The following is an 18,081-nucleotide window of genomic DNA, read 5'->3' as shown; positions in this document are numbered from 1 at the left end:
ATAAGGATGGTGCAGGACCAGGCAGTGTTTCGTTCTGTTGTGCATAGGGTCACTATGAGTCAGAACCAACTCGACAGCACCTAACAACAACAACAACAACAACACATAGTGTGTGCATATGTGTACACAGTGGAAATTTTGACCCAGAAGGGCTAGCAGCTCTCATGTTCCCTTGGGAGACTTCACACCCTTTCTTCTTTGGTTCTCAGCATCTGAGGCCTGTATGTTCAGCATGTCTTTGCAGAGTGGGGTAGCACAATTTAAAATCTTTCTCCCCAGTCCCTGGCTCTGTACTTCCTAAGTGAGCCACTCAGTTCTGGAACATCTGTCCTCCAGCTGGGCTCCATTTACAGGAGCCAGCCTAACTCTAAGGGATTCTGTGTCTGCAGGTGGAACAGAATGGAAATCTCATACTAATCCAAGCTCTTTTGCTATCAACCTGCTCACCTCTGACCAGGAAATCTTCCAAAAGATTATGAATAACTGCATTCATAAGGTGGATGTATACATCACTTTATACTTGTATGCTCATTCTGGGGTCTATATCTTTCTCTCCCTGGTCTCTTGATGCACAGGCATTTCACCTTCCCAAGCTTCCCTCAATGGGACTCTGGTTGCACCGTGCTTAAGAGCTCAGCAGGGAACCAAAAAGTCAGCATTCAACCCCACCAGTGGCTCCAGAAGAAAGATGTGGCGGTCAGGTTCCGTGAAGATTTACAGACTTGGAAACCCTAGGGGAACTTCTACTCTGTCCTGTGGAGCCACTATGAGTTGGAATCAACTCAACTGTAAAGGGTTTAGATTCCCTGACCACAACCTCACCCAGGAAGTGTAGCTCCTTTTCTGTATTCACCCCTTGGCCACCAAAGAAAGAAAAGGCATTTTGGAGTACAAGGAATTTTGAAATTTTGGGAGTTAAGCAGAAGGCTCCTATACCACCATGTTTCTTGGCCACCTCACCCTCAAGACCCTTCTACAGGTTCTCCAACTTCCTTTTTTCTCCAGAGCCCTGTAGACCACAGATTTTCTGGAATCTTAATTTTCCTCCTTTTATTATGCAGAACAATATCTTTCTTTGTCCTTATCATGGCCCTAGCTCTAACTCCTTCTTGGATCATGTTTTTCATGCTGAGAGATTCACACTCCTTCTATTTAAAAATTGTATATTAAATCATGACAAAACAAATATTATTGCCCGCAACTAATTGAAATATTTCATTTTTGACAGTTGTAACCAGTCTATTTTGAGCCACTTGTTTGTAGAAAAGAATGATCTCCCTGCTTGCATATAGACTGACTACTCAAAATAGAACTTATCTTTCATTTCTTGGTGTTCTAATTACTTTAATAGTTGCTGAACAATTGTGGATATGACTGAATTTAAGGAAATTGCTTGAAGTACTGAAAATAAACAAATTATTGAAAATTGTGCATATGCAATAAAGTTTAAATGGGATTTTGATATTTTTATTTACCTAGAAAAAGAAACCTGGTTCTACCATATAAGCTTATTCTCACATTTCTATTTCACAGGAATTTTGAGGATCAGAGTAGGTGTAGAAGTAGGGGAATACCTGTGCAACATTTGCAATAGCACTTAGACCATCACAAAACAACTCAATAAATCACACAGGAAAAAATTATTATTCCCTTTATGCAGATGGAACTGAAGTGTTTAGATTCTCTCTTTCTTTCTTTGCACCATTTTTGTTAGATGGCAGAAATCCTTGAAGTCATCCACTTTCATTCTCTCTCATAGCCCTCCTCATTTGTGGATCCTCTCCTGATCCTTTCCCTCTAGTCCCTGCTTCACTGTGCTTCCCTCTCAGATACCTCTTTTCCTCTCTTGCAACTCAGAGTCTTGCTGCACTCAGTGAGCTGAAACCTTCTGCTTGGTGCTCAGATGGCTCTACAAGGCCTCCCCATCACCTATATACGTGAATTTCTTTACTGAAAGCTTAGAGGAATTTCTTAAGAGAATTACAACATAGGAAGGCTTTTCCTTCTGAAGTAAGTCTTTTAAAGTTTTAGATTCTTTCCAAGGAGGCAGTGCCCGCATGAGCAACCCCCATTCTTTCTTCTGTTCATGTCTTTTGATTACCTTCAGTCATTCAAATCATTAAAGAAAAGGAGGCCTGAAACAGACTGGGTTTGGATCTCTAAGACCTGGTGGCAGGTTTCCTACACACTTCCCACAGGTCTTCTCTGATCTAATTCCAAGGCTTCAATCTGTCAGTTTTCTCCACAGAACTCAGCAACTTCTTCACATAGAGGAACATTGAAACCCTGTCTGTTCCCACATGTTGCTGAGTATGTCAATTAGGGCATACTTTAAACTAAAACCCCCAACCAAAACCACCATGTTCTGCACATAGGTGAGGATCACTGGGGGTGTTCATGGAGGTTGGCTACAACACCAGCTTTCAGATCCCTAAAACAGCCTAAAATGGCTAATGAATATGGGTGAATTTTTAGTGCTTTTTAAAAATTGTTTCCTTAATAATGCTATGTGATATTGAAAGCATAAATATGCAAATGTTATTGCCTTTTTGTGCTTATAATTTTTATTACTTTTTAATTCTCAGTGAAATGAATTCTTGAAAATAGTCTCTGTTTTGGTACATTACCTAATACTTTACCCCATAGACCTTGTTGAGGTTGGTATAATGCCACTCATGGGATTCTTTAGTGTAACTAACAAAATCTAGTACAAATGAGGTTATCTTTCTATAGTTTTGGGGAGCAGATGTCATTGAAAAGGTGATATTTGATCAGAGACCTAAGGACCTGAGGGAGTGAGGTTGGAGGCTACCTAGGGAAAGTTTTTAAGACAGAGGGAACAGAAAGTGCAAATCTTCTGAAGGGCTATTTTGCTGGGGATTTTGAAGAATAGCAAGAAGGCTGAGATCTGCTGAAGTGAGGAGAGATGAAAATTAAATCAGAGAGGTAAAGGGAACCGAGATCTTGTATTGTCTTGCAGCAGGCCTCTGTAAAGATTTCAGCTACACTCTGAGGACAACAGAGAGCCAATGAGAGGTGTTCAGTAAAGGACTGACCTAGCCTGACTATCTTTCAAAAGAAGCACTGTGGCTGCAGATGTGGCTAATAAATTATGGCTGGAAGGGGAGGTAAGGCCGCCTGGAAGCTGGGAGACTAGGAGGCTATTGCAGCATCGCAGGTGAAGGATGTTGTTGGTACACCAGAGATAGCACTGGAGGTTGTGATAGGACAAAGGCTAGATATGTTCTGAAGGGAAGGTTCACAAGATTTATTAATGGACAGGATGTGAGAGAAAGAGAGGAGTCAAGTCTGACTCCAATACACTGACCTTCTCTATTCTCCATCACACAGCATTTTTGTCCTTTTTTTTTTTTAATATCTGGTGGTTTTGATCAACATTATCTTCTATTTGCTCTTAATTAAATATATTTATTATTATCTCTGAGTATATTGGAAACCTTGGTAGTGTAGTGGTTAAGTGCTATGGATGCTAACCGAGAGGTCAGCAGTTCGAATCCACCAGGCGCTCCTTGAAAACTCTATGGGGCAGTTCTAATCTGTCCTATAGGGTCGCTATGAGTCGGAATCGACTCAATGGCAATGAGTGGTTTTTTTTTTTTTTTTTTTGGTTTCTGAGTATATTAGTAATATTTAGAAGATGTTTTTAGATTTCTCTTTATCTAAGTTACTTTATTAAAAATGTGTTTATTTTGGTTTCCTCTCTGGTGTATAATGATTTCCTAAAATATCTCATGATTCTGCTTTTGAACTTTAATAATGAGGTACTAGAAAGCTGACAGGAAGCTCTGTCAGCAAGGGCAAAGCTTTTCAGCTGGTTGTCTATACTGTGAGAAAGGCCAGCAAAGATGACTTTTGCAAGGGGGGAGACCTGGATTTCCAGTTATGTTTGCAGTTCTCTCATTTTGCAGTGGTCATTTTCTCCATAGAAAAAATCTCCAGCTCCTTTTTGGGTGAGGGCAAGAGTCTCTCCGGCATTCAGAGAAAAGTAGGGGGAGGGCTGAGGAGTCCTGGCAGCACAGTGGTTAAAGTGCTCGGATCTTTATAATATGTCTTGATGACTTCCTTTTGGGATTTACCTTGTATGGGGTTTGATGAGCATCTTAGATATCTTCTCATCTTTCATATTATCAGGAATGTTTTCTGCCAACAGATCTTCCACAATTCTCTCTGTATTTTCTGTTTGCCCGCCCTGTTCTAGTACTACAATCACCCGTAGGTTATTTCTCTTGATAGATTCCCACATGATTCTAGGGTTTCTTCATTTTTTTGAATTCTTTTATCAGATTTTTCTTGGAATATATTGGTGCAAAATGTTTTATCCTCTATCTCACTATCTCTGACTTCTGTTTCCTCAATTCTGTTCCTCTGACTACCTATTGAGTTGTCTAATTCTGAATTTTTATTGTTAATCTTCTGAGTTTCTGATTGCTGTCTCTCTATGGGTTTTTGTAGCCTATTAAATTTTTTATTATGCTTTTGAGAAACCTTAATTTCTTCAACTGCTTTATCTGTGTGTTCCTTGGATTGTTCTGCATTTTGCCTGATCTTCTTCCTGATCTCTTGATAAATTCTGTATATTAATTTTGTATTCTACATCTCATAATTTTAGGAATATATCTTCATCCGGAAGGTTCATTATTTTGCAAGTTTGTTGAAGGATCATCAAGTGCGTCTTTAGTGATTTGATATCAACTGTTGTCTCTGAGGAAACCCTGGTGGCATAGTGGTTAAGTGCTACAGCTGTTAACCGAGAGGTTGGCAGTTCGAATCCGCCGGGCGCTCTGTGGAAACTCTACAGGGCAGCTCTACTCTGTCCTACAGGGTCACTATGAGTCGGAATCAACTCGACGGCAGTGGGTTTTTTTTTTTTTTTTTGGTTGTCTCTGAGAACCTATGTTATTGTATTAATTTGTTTCATGTTTGCTTACTGTGTCTTAGCTTCTTGCTTTGTTTTGTTTTAATATGCCCAAAGATGCTACTCGTGTGAGCTAACTTAATTATTGTAGGCTTTGAAGCTCTAATGTCCGGTCACCAGATGGCTAGAGCTGTTACCAGGTATATGAGCCCAGGAGTCCATTCACTATGCTTGTATAGATTCAGCTCAGGTGTCCATGTAGTCGGTCACCAAGGGTGTGGTGCAGGCTGTCACGTACAATCTTAGAGGAGCAGTGGTGATTATTGTATGCACAGGTTTCTGGTTGAAGCAGGGGGTCACACTCTGAGTAAGGCAGGGGGTTGGAAACCTTCCCTTCAGTGTCTGCAAGGAAAGCAGGTCCCTGTTCTCTAGAGCACACTAGTGGCTGGGCTCTGCAGCCATACCATAGGCACCCAATGCTTTTAACTGTAAGGACTGGGAGGCATCACTTATCCTTGGACCGCTGTCTCGGGTGGCTAGGTGGCATGGGTGGAGCCACCAGTCCTCAGGCCCCTGATAGAGGTAGGAGAGGACCCTGCTTAATAGAGCGGTGTCAAACATCAAACACCCGCCTCTCCTCTGCGCAGCTGAAACAGTAAATGTCAGACCTCAGGCACATACACCCTTGCAAAGAAACCCCAAGAGCCTAGCTACTGAAACAGGGCCACTTGGGTCCATGCAAGGGTGAATGGCATTCAAAATCTGTGGACTGCTTGTGCCTGGACAGGAGCCACTTCTTCCCTAAGTTGCCAGTTGAGAGGAGTCAGCAGATTGTTTTTTCCCCATCTGTTACTTTGTTCCTACTCCAAGGCTGGAAGAATGGCTCACAATACACAGCAAGACCTAACTCAGGCCCAGGGAAATTGACTGTCACTGAAGCCAGTTTGGGACAGAGGGAGCAGGGGTCAGATAGTGAGAGAGAGTACTTTCAAGAGGGGCCCATTAGGTCTGTGCAGTAAATTAGACAAAATCACTTAACTTATGCTGAAAGCGCTCTTTTTCACTGATTCTGGAGGTGTGAATGGATTCATTGCCGCTGGCTCCCTGTGGCTATGGAAACCGTGTCCCGAATACTACCACCCGCCCAGCCACACTAGTGCCAGGGGATTGGGACTGCGCTACGTCGCTCAACTTCTTTCACTAAAGTAACCGTGTCCCAAATGCTACCACCAGCCCTGTTGCAGTTTAACCAGTGGATCTGGGCTGAGGGGCACCAGTTCCCGCTGAGTCATGTCTGGCAACTCCTTCCTGCTTCTGAACCATCCTTCCCTCCCCCTGCAGTTCAGTCTGATTTCTTGACTTTCCTTTCATATTCAGGGTCCCTAGCTTGTCACATATATAATTGATTCACTTGTTTTTTCAAGCCTTTGTTGTAAGAGATACCACCAGAAGTGTCTGACTACTCTGCAGCCTTGACCCTGCCCTCATAAGGTGCTTGACTCTTAACAAAAAGGTTAGCAGTTCAAACCCACTAGATCCTCCAGGGGAAAAGGATGTGACAGTATGCTTCTGTAAAGATTTACAGCCTTCTACCACTGACTGCTCTGACACAGCTCACAATAGAGGGTCTCAGAAAGAACTGGAGAAAAATGTAGAATGAAATTCAAACTCATAAAAAAAAAAAAAGGAGAGGCAGGGCCAAGATGGCTGACTAGGTAGAAGCTACCTCGGATCCCTCTTGCAACAAAGATTTGGAAAACAAGTGAATCAATCACATACATGACAATTTATGAACTCTGACCATCAAACACAGATCTAAAGAGTTGATCTGAGTGACAGAGACTGAGAATGAACAACAACGGGGAAGCAGCAACTGGTTTCGGAGCCTGGAGCCAGCGTCCCAGTCAGGAAACCTTGGCGCCGGGCTTTGGACTGAGCGCAGGGAGGCTGAGCACGGCATCCTGAGATGGTGCAAACAAGGGACGCAGCCCTAGCCCCCAGAAGTGACCTCGGGGGTAACTCAGCCAGTGTACGCAGGCAGCGCAGCAATGCGGCTAACAGGAGGAGAAGTCACCGGGAGGCAGCGACTGGTTTTGGAGCCTGGAGTGCAGAGTCCCAGCCGGGGTACCTTGGCGCTGGGCTTTGGACTGGGAACGGAGGAACTAACCACGGCTTCTGAGACAGCGCAAGCATAGAACGGGGGCCTGACCCTCAGGGGCAATCTCGACCCAGCCAGCGCACACAGTCCACCCGCCCCTCAGGAATCTCAGATAAAACAGTCATCCCAAGCAAGATAAGTAACTTTGTCTATACTCCGGGGTGCTACTATCTCCTATTTATCTGAACCCTCCCCTCCCCTTCCCAGATGGCTTCATGAACATTGGAATTTCCTGAGCCAGAGACTGAAGTGTGCTGCGGTTTTCTTTATTTTTTATTTTTATTTTTTGGTCTTTTCCTAACCCATTCTCCTGGCCTGAGAGAAGCAACACAAAAAACCCAGGGACCAAAAATCCTTCCCTAATTGGACTAAAAACACAGAACCAGCTCCAGCCAAACATATGTGATCCACAGTCTTGGGCTTTCATCCCTACAGGGAACAAGGTGGCTATTATAATGCAAAGGCATTTCTGATAGGTATCTGACTATAATTGTTTTAGCGGATTACTGGAAAGACAAGTTTTCCAGGTCTGATATCTCTGCCTATTCAACAGAACCCTCACTGACCCACAACAGGGAACTGAGGGCTGAAGCTCCCCCAAGACCACCTAGCCTCCTGCCTTAGGGGTCTAAGGAGGGTGACACCTACCAATCTGTAGAGGTAACTGCATTGGGTGCCTAAGGTACAGCTGCAGAGCCCACCCACCAAAGTGCTTTAGGAATAGAGACACACCTCCCTCACTGGCACTTGGGGGAAGCCTGTCAGCAACCTGCCCACCCCTGGGGTGTGAACCCCAGCTGCTACTAGAATCTGGTGCACACAACTATCACCACTACTTCTCTAGGTGGGTAGGTGACAGTCTGCACCACACACTTGGTGACACAAAATCAGATTCTACTCAAGAATAGTGAATGGACTCTTAGGCTTATATATCTGGTAACAGCCCAAAGCAGCTGGTAATAGGACATAAGTGATACAAGGGCTACAACAATCAAGACAGAGCAATCTAGTAGCCCATCTATGTATACTGAAAGAAAACAAAACAAGATAGGACTCAGTGAACAAATACAGAATACATCACTACAATATCTTAGAGATGGCTCAGAGACAGCAGCCGATATCAAACCACATAAAGAAGCAGACCTTGATTGCTTCTACAACTCCCCAAAATAAAGAATCAAAATCTTTCTCAAATGAAGATACAATCCTGGGATTGCCAGATGCAGAATATAAAAAACTAATTTACAGAATGCTTCCAGACATCAGGGATGACCTCAGAAATGAAATAAGGCAATCTACAGAAAAAGCCAAGGAACACACTGATAAAGCAGTTGAAGAACTCAAAAATATTATTCAAGAACATAGTGGAAAAATTAATAAGCTGTAAGAATCCATAGACAGACAGCATTCAGAAATCCAAAAGATTAACAGTAAAATTACAGAATTAGACAACTCAATAGGAAGTCAGAGGAGCAGACTCGAGCCATTGGAATGCAGGGTGGGGGATCTGGAGGACCAGGGAATTGACACCAATATAGCTGGAAAAAAAATCATATACAAGAATTAAAAAAAATGAAGAAACCCTAAGAATCATGTGGGACTCTATCAAGAAGAATAACTTGTGTGTGATTGGAGTCCCAGAACAGGGAGGGATAACAGAAAATACAGAGAGAATAGTTGAAGATCTGTTGGCAGAAAACTTCCCTGACATCATGAAAGATGAAAGGATATCTATCCAAGATGCTCATCAAACCCCATTTAAGATTGATCCAAAAAGAAAATCACCAAGACATATTATCATCAAACTTGCCAAAACCAAAGATACAGAGAAAATTTTAAAAGCATTCAGGGATAAAAGAAAGGTCTCCCACAAGAGAGATTCAATAAGAATAAGTTCAGACTCCTCAGCAGAAACCATGCAGTCAAGAAGGCAATGGGATGACATATATAGAGCACTGAAGGAGAAAAATTGCCAGCCAAGGATCATATATCCAGAAAAACTGTCTCTAAAATATGAAGGCGAAATTAAAACATTTACAGATAAACACAAGCTTAGAGAATTTGCAAAAACCAAACCAAAGCTACAAGAAATACTAAAGGAAATTGGTCAGAAAACCAATAACATCAGATACCAACACAACACAAGGTCACAGAACAGAACATCCTGATATCAACTCAAATAGGCAAATCAAAAAAACAACTCAAGATTAATTAAAAAAAAAAAAAAACGCTCAAAACAGGGAATCATTGAAGTCAATATGTAAAAGATCACAATGATCAAAAAGAGGGACTAAATACAGGTGGAATAGAACTGCCATATGGAGAGAGATACAAGGCGAAATAGGACAATACAAGTTAGGTTTTTACTTAGAAAAATAGGGGTAAATATTAAGGTAACCACAAAGAGGTATAACAACTCCATAACTCAAAATAAAAACCAAGAAAAACATAACAACTCAGCAAACATAAAGTCAAATACTATGAAAATGAGGAACACACAATTTACAAAGAAAAATGTCTCAGCACAAAAAAGTAAGTGGAAAAACGAAATTGTCAACAACACACATAAATAGGCATCAAAATGACAGCACTAAACACATACTTACGTAGATACGCTGAATGTAAATGGACTAAATGCACCAATAAAGAGACGGAGAGTCTCAGACTGGATAAAGAAACACGATCCGTCTATATGCTGCCTACAAGAGACACACCTTAGACTTAGAGACACAAACAAACTCAAACTCAAAGGATGGAAAAAAATATATCAAGCAAACAACAAGCAAAAAAGAGCAGGAGTAGCAATATTAATTTCTGAAAAAATAGACTTTAAAGTTAAATCCACCACAACAGATGAAGAAGGACACTAAATAATGATTAAAGGGACAATTGACCAGGAAGATATAACCACATTAAATATTTATGCACCCAATGACAGGGCTGCAAGATGCATAAAACAAAATTTAACAGAACTGAAAAGTGAGATAGACACCTCCACAATTATAGTAGGAGACTTCAACACACCACTTTTGGAGAAGGACACGGCTTCCAGTAAGCAGCTCAATAGAGACACGGAAGACCTAATTGCAACAATCAACCAACTTGACCTCATAGACTTATACAGAGCACTCCACCCAACTGCTGCAAAGTATACTTTTTTTCTAGCGCACATGGGACATTCTCTAGAAGAGACCACATATTAGGTCATAAAACAAACCTTTGCAGAATCCAAAACATCAAAATATTACAAAGCATCTTCTCAGACCACAAGGCCATAAACATGGAAATCAATAACAGAAAAATTAGGGAAAAGAAATCAAATACTTGAAAACTGAACAATACCCTGCTCAAAAAAGACTGGGTTATAGAAGACATTAAGAGAAGGGAATAAAGAAATTCATAGAATGCAACGAGAATGAAAACATTTCCTATCAAAACCTATGGGACACAACAAAAGCAGTGCTCAGAGGTCAATTTGTATCGATAAATGCACACATACAAAAAGAAGAAAGAGCCAAAATCAAAGAACTGTCCCTACAACTTAAACAAACAGAAAGTGAGCAACAAAAGAATCCATCAGGCACCAGAAGAAAACAAATAATAAAAATTAGAGCTGAACTAAATGAATTAGAGAACAGAAAAACAATTGAAAGAATTAACAAAGCCAAAAGCTGGTTCTTTGAAAAAATTGACAAAATTGATAAACCACTGGACAGACTGACTAAACAAATAGAGGAAAGGAAACAAATAACCCGAATAAGAAATGAGATCGGCCACATCACAACAGACCCAACTGAAATGAAAAGAATCATATCAGATTATTACAAAAAATGTACTCTAACAAATTTGCAAACCTTGAAGAAATGGATGAATTCCTGGAAAAACACTACCTACCTAAACTATATTTACCTAAACTAACACAATCAGAAGTAGAACAACTAAATAGACCCATAACAAAAAAAGAGATTGAAATGGTAATCAAAAAACTCCCAACAACAAAAGCCCTGGCCCGGACGGCTTTACTGCAGAGTTCTACCAAACTTTCAGAGAAGAGTTAACACCACTACTACTAAAGGTGTTTCAAAGCATAGAAAATGACAGAATACTACCTAACTCATTCTATGAAGCCACCATATCCCTAATACCAAAACCAGGTAAAGACATCACAAAAAAAGATACAGACCTATATCCCTCATGAACATAGATGCAAAAATCCTCAACAAAATTCTAGCCAATAGAATTCAAAAACATATCAAAAAAATAATCCACCACGACCAAGTGGGATTTATACCAGGTATGCAAGGCTGATTTAATATTAGAAAAACCATTAATGTAATCCACCATATAAATAAAACAAAAGATAAAAACCACATGGTCTTATCAATTGATGCAGAAAAGGCATTTGACAAAGTCCAACACCCATTCATGATAAAAACTCTCAGCAAAATAGGAACTGAAGGAAAATTCCTCAACATAATAAAGGGCATCTATACAAAGCCAACAGCCAACATCACTCTAAATGGAGAGAGCCTGAAAGCATTTCCCTTGAGAACGGGAACCAGACAAGAATGCCCTTCATCACAGCTCTCATTCAACATTGTGCTAGAGGTCCTAGCCAGAGCAATTAGGCTAGACAAAGAAATAAAGTGCATTCCGATTGGCAAGGAAGAAGTAAAATTATCTCTATTTGCAGATGGCATTATCTTATACACAGAAAACCCTAAGGAATCCTCCAGAAAACTTCTGAAACTAACAGAAGAGTTCAGCAGAGTCTCAGGTTATAAGACAAACATACAAAAATCACTTGGATTCCTCTACATTAACAAAAAGAACATTGAAGAGGAAATCACCAAATCAATGCCATTCACAGTAGCCCCCAGAAGATAAAATACTTAGGAATAAATCCTAGCAAAGATGTAAAAAGACCTATAAAAGAAAACTACAAAGTACTAGTGCAAGAAACTAAAAGGGACCTACATAAGTGAAAAAACATACCTTGCTCATGGATAGGAAGACTTAACATAGCAAAAATGTCTCTTCTACCAAAAGCCATCTATACATACAATACACTTCCGATCCAAATTCCAATGACTTTTTTTAATGTGATGGGGAAACAAATCACCAACTTCACATGGAAGCAAAGAAGCCCCGGATAAGTAAAGCATTACTGAAAAAGAAGAAGAAAGTGGGAGGCCTCACTCGACCTGATCTTAGAACCTATTATACAGCCACAGTAGTCAAAACAGCCTGGTAGTGGTACAACAACAGGCACATAGACCAATGGAACAGAATTGAGAACCCGGCTATAAATCCATCCACATATGAGCAGCTGATATTTGACAAAGGCCCAGTGTCAGTTAATTGGGGAAAAGATAGTCTTTTTAACAAATGGTGCTGGCATAACTGGATATCCATTTGCAAAAAAATGAAACAGGACCCATACCTCACACCATGCACAAAAACACAAAAACTAATTCCAAGTGGATCAAAGACCTAAACATAAAGACTAAAACGATAAAGATCATGGAAGAAAAAATAGGGACAACATTAGGAGCCCTAATACAAGGCATAAACAGAATGCAAAACTTTACCAAAAATGACGAAGAGAAACCAGATAACTGGGAGCTCCTAAAAATAAAACACCTATGCTCATCTAAAGACTTCAACAAAAGACTAAAAAGACCACCTACAGACTGGGAAAGAATTTTCAGCTATGTCATCTCTGACCAGTGCCTGATCTCTAAAATCTATATGATTCTATTAAAACTCAATCACAAAAAGACAAACAACCCAATCAAGAAGTGGGCAAAGGATATGAACACACACTTCACTAAAGAAGATATCCAGGCAGCTAACAGATACATGAGAAAATGCTCTCGATCATCAGCCATTAGAGAAATGCAAATTAAAACTACGATGAGATTCCATCTCACTCCAACAAGGCTGGCATTAATCCAAAAAACACAAAATAATAAATGTTGGAGAGGCTGCGGAGAGATTGGAACTCTTATACACTGTTGGTGGGAATGTAAAATGGTACAACCACTTTGGAAATCTATCTGGCGTTTTCTTAAAAAGTTAGAAATAGAACTGCCATACAACCCAGAAATCCCACTCCTCGGAATATACACTAGAGAAATAAGAGCCTTTACACGAACAGATATACGCATACCCATGTTTATTGCAGCTCTGTTTACAATAGCAAAAAGCTGGAAGCAACCAAGGTGTCCATCAATAGATGAATGGTTAAATAAATCGTGGTATATTCACACAATGGAATACTACGCATCAATAAAGAACAGTGATGAATCTGTGAAACATTTCATAACATGGAGGAACCTGGAAGGCATTATGCTGAGTGAAATTAGTCAGAGGCAAAAGGACAAATATTGTATAAGACCACTATTATAAGATCTTGAGAAATAGTATAAACTGAGAAGAACACATACTTTTGTGGTTACGGGGGGTGGGGGAGGAGAGAGGGTGGGAGAGGGTTATCTACTGATTAGTTAGTAGATAAGAACTACTTTAGGTGAAGGGAAGGACAATACTCAATACACGGAAGGTCAGCTCAACTGGACTGGACCAAAAGCAAAGAAGTTTCCAGGATAAAATGAGTGCTTCAAAGGTCAGTGGAGCAAGGGCGGGGTTTTGGGGGCTATGGCTTAAGGGGACTTCTAAGTCAATTGGTAAAATAATTCTATTATGAAAACATTCTGCATCCCACTTTGAAATGTGGCATCTGGGGTCTTAAATGCTAACAAGCGGCCATCTAAGATGCATCAATTGGTCTCAACCCACCTGGATCAGGGGAGAATGAAGAACACCAAGGTCACATGATAACTGTGAGCCCAAGAGACAGAAAGGGCCACGTGAACCAGAGACTTACATCATCCTGAGACCAGAAAAACTAGATGGTGCCCGGCCACAATTGATGACTGCCCTGACAGGGAGCACAACAGAGAACCCCTGAGGGAGCAGGAGATCAGTGGGATGCAGACCCCAAATTCTCATAAAAAGACCAGACTTAATGGTCTGACTGAGACTAGAGGAATCCCAGTGGTCATGGTCCCCAAACCTTCTGTTGGCCCAGGACAGGAACCATTCCCGAAGACAACTCATCAGACATGGAAGGGACTGAACAATGGGCTGGAGAGAGATGCTGACGAAGAGTGAGCTACTCGTACCAGGTGGACACTTGAGACTGTGTTGGCATCTCCTCTCTGGAGGGGAGATGGGAGGGTAGAGAGGATTAGAAACTGGCAAAATTGTCACGAAAGGAGAGACTGGAAGGGCTGACTCATTAGGGGGAGAGTAAGTGGGAGTACGGAGTAAGGTGTATATAAGCTTATATGTGACAGACAGACTTGATTTGTAAAAGTTCACTTAAAGCTCAATAAAAATTATTAAAAAAAAAAAAGACCAGAATTACTGGTTTGACAGAAAATGGAGGAACTCTGAGAATATGGCCCCCAGATACCCTTTTAGCTTTGTAAGGAAGTCACTCCTAAGGTTAACCATTCAGGCAAAGATTACACAAGCCAATAAAACAAAATGAGACTAAAGGGGCACACCAGCCCAGGGTCAAGGACTAGAAGGCAGGTGGGATAAGAAAGCTGGTAATAGGGAACCCAAGGTTGAGAAGAGAGTTAACACATCCTGAGGTTGGTAAGCAATTTCAAAAAATACTAATATATTAATGAGATATTAATTAGATAATAATTAGTATACTATATGTATACTAACTGTTTAATGAGAAACTCATTTGTTCTGCAAACCTTCTGTAAAATACCAAAGAATAATAATTAAAGAAAAAAAAAAGATTTACAACCTGCAAAACACTATAGGGTTGTTCTACTCTGTCTTGTAGGGTCACTATTAGCTGAAATCAACTCTATGGCAGTGGGTTTGGTTTTTTGTCTGGTTTAGAGGGAGCATGGCCAGGGTTCTAAGTAATAACTAATGAGAAATTCACTTAATCCCCATTCCAGCCTGTTGCTTTATCTTGTCTCCAGTTCACTTGGAGTCCAGCATCTGTAGCTCTATGAATAAATTTCTCAGCTCCTAGGGGGAAGAGACTCATAGTGACCATATATGACATAGTAGAACTGCCCTATAGGGTTTCCAGGGCTGTAATCTCACAGAAGCAGACTGTCTCATCTTTCTCAGGCAGAGTAGCTTATGGGTTCAAATGGCTGATGTTTGGTGAGCAACCAAGTACTTAACCACTGTGCAATAGGGTATCTATGAAATGCAATTGATTGCAAGGCAAAAAAAAACATTGATTTTTGGTTTGAGGGAGAAGAGGAGGAAGCAATTGTACTCTTATGTTGGGTGGGGTGGAAAATTGGACCTTATGGCTCCTTACCAATATCCTTCCTTTTTTCAGGCTGTAGCCTCATCCCCCCTTTGCAGTTTCTGGAGGCTCCATTCCTCAACTTTTCTGGGTATTTCTTCTTGCGTGCCCTCTGTACACCCTTCTATTTCCACATCCCCTGCTCTGTCAAGTCATTTCTCCCTCCTTCATAGGTTTTCCATCTTCTTGGTTCTTATTGTGATGTTACATATGCTTCGTTTCCTCCAAGGCAAACTATATGCATTTATCTCTCAATCTCCTTGTTGTGTTTGCGTGCTTTCTGAGGATACAAAGGCAGAAATACTTTTTGTCTTATTTGTATACTGCTTCTATAACAGAAATACCATGAGTGGATTGCTTTAACAAACAGAAATTTATTTTCTCACAATTTAGGAGACTGGAAGTCCAAATTCAGAGGGCCAGCTCTAAGGCTTTTTTTCTCTTTTAGCTCTGGGGGGAGGTCCATTTCTCCTTTTGATATCTGTGGGCCCAGCATGCCTTGGAGAAGTGCATGTGTCTTGGCATCAATCCCCCTTGGGTCTAGGAGGTTTTCAGTGCTGGGACCATGGGTACAAAGATGCACCCTGCTCACAGCTTTTCTTTCATAATGGTAGAGAGGTGCCTCTCCTGTCTCTGGCTTCTCTCTCCTTTTATCTCTTTGAAGATAAAAGCTGTGATTCAAGCAAGGGACTGAGTTGAGTAAGACAGGAATGTAAGGCAGTGACTTGAGTAAGGGCAAGATTTGAGTAAGATTGTGACATGATTAAGTCTGTGACTTGAGTCACGCCCTTTAATAACAAGATACCCTACTCTAATCCTGCCCTATCAACATATAGAGGTTTAGGATTTGCAACACATAAAATGGAGGATAATTGTACAATATGACAAGATGGAAGAGAATTACATCAAATTACCAAATACAGGACAATTACACATACTGAGAATCATGGACTGGCCAAGTTGACATGTAATTTTGGAAAACGTAATTAAACCCTTGACACCTTTCCTCTGTCATTTAAAAACCTGCAAGACCTCATGAGAATGTCAATGGCATTACTCTAGCGATGTCAGATTCCAGGGCTGCTACTGAGAACAATGTTGATTTTATTCTCATTTCTTTATAGTTTATCTGTTCTGTCTCTCTATGAAATGTCCCTGTGTGGCAGAAACCTTTGTGCTCAACTGGTAACCTAAAGGTTGATAGTATGAACCCACCCAACAGTGCCACAGAAGAAAGGACTGGTGACCTTCTTCCATAGAAATACTGGCAAGAAAACCCTATGAAGCAGTTTTACTTTAGAACCCACAGTGTTGCCGTGCATCGGAACCAACACGACAACAATAGGTTTAGATTTTGGTGTTTTTTTCCCTCTAGGAAAGTAGAGTAATTTTTTTTTATACTTGGCACCATGAATTTTCACAATGTATATGGAAACGGGATCTTCTTTTAATCTTAATTGAGATTTACTACACCTTTCCTGCATGAAGACGTAAGTCTCATTTTATGTGAGGGAAATGTGCTTTTATTATTCAGCTCACATTTCTTTGATAAAGTCTTCTCATTCATTTTACTATATGTTCAAACGTGGTTGAAATAGAACAACAGGGAATCCTTTGTCTCAACCATAACTTAGAGCTGAATAGCAAGCAGAAGTACTGTACTGATGAGAAAGGAGCAACTTCCTGAAGAGATACCTCTTCTGTGACTAAAAGCTGCTGAGGAGATAAAGACAAACTATCCAGCAGCCCTGACATCCTCACAAGCACAAGACAACAGTAACCTGCCAAAAAAAAAACAAAAAAGAATTTGAAGCCTGTGGTGCACTGAAAGTAACAGTAAGAACAACAAAGACCAATCTAGGACATCTCCTGATTAGATTGACCAAATCCTTACCTTAATACTGTGCACAGAAGAGACGTGTCCATTTCTAAGCATCAGCACTATCTACCTCACTCTTTACCTCTTCTACACACAATGCCCAAAATTACATAAAAATGAAAAGACAAACACACAACAAAGAGTCCAACCTGCTGTCAAGAGATTAATCACTGGAACTAGAGAGAGGAATGTGCCAGTTGTTGGAATGGTGAAAGAAGGACATTAAAATGACTATAATTAGTATGATAACAGATTGAGTAGAAAATTTTGACAACATGGATGAAAAGATGAAGAAGAATTTGAAAAGAGAACCAGAATCTCTAAGAAAGACTTAAAGACATTGGAAATAGAACAATACAATATCTGAGGTAAAGAGCTTCTATGATGGGCTCATCAGTAAGCTAACCACAACTGAGGAAAGAATCAGTGAACTTGTAGAGAATGCCATAGAAAGAATTCAGACTCAAACACAAAAAAGATAATGGAATAAAGGAAGAAGAAGAAAAAGGAAAGAAAAAGAAAAGCACAGAACATCCACGAGTTTTGGGATAACATGAAAGAATCTCACATATGTGATCTTTTTCTCAAAAGTAGAAGAATGAAAGAATCAACCAAAACGTGCACCTAAAGAGACAATGGCCATGTTTTTCCAAAAACCATTAAAATGCAGATTCAGAAAACTGAGAGAATTCCAAACACAACAAATTCTGAAACAACAACACCATCAAACTGGTGGAAATCAAAGATAAAGTGAAAATCTTGAGGACAATAACAGAAAAAAAAGCCATGTAATGAGGAACAAAAATAGGAAC

This window comes from Elephas maximus, chromosome 7 (genome assembly GCF_024166365.1).
Source record: "Elephas maximus indicus isolate mEleMax1 chromosome 7, mEleMax1 primary haplotype, whole genome shotgun sequence".
In the NCBI taxonomy this organism is placed as follows: domain Eukaryota; kingdom Metazoa; phylum Chordata; class Mammalia; order Proboscidea; family Elephantidae; genus Elephas; species Elephas maximus.
This window is presented reverse-complemented; position numbering follows the sequence as displayed.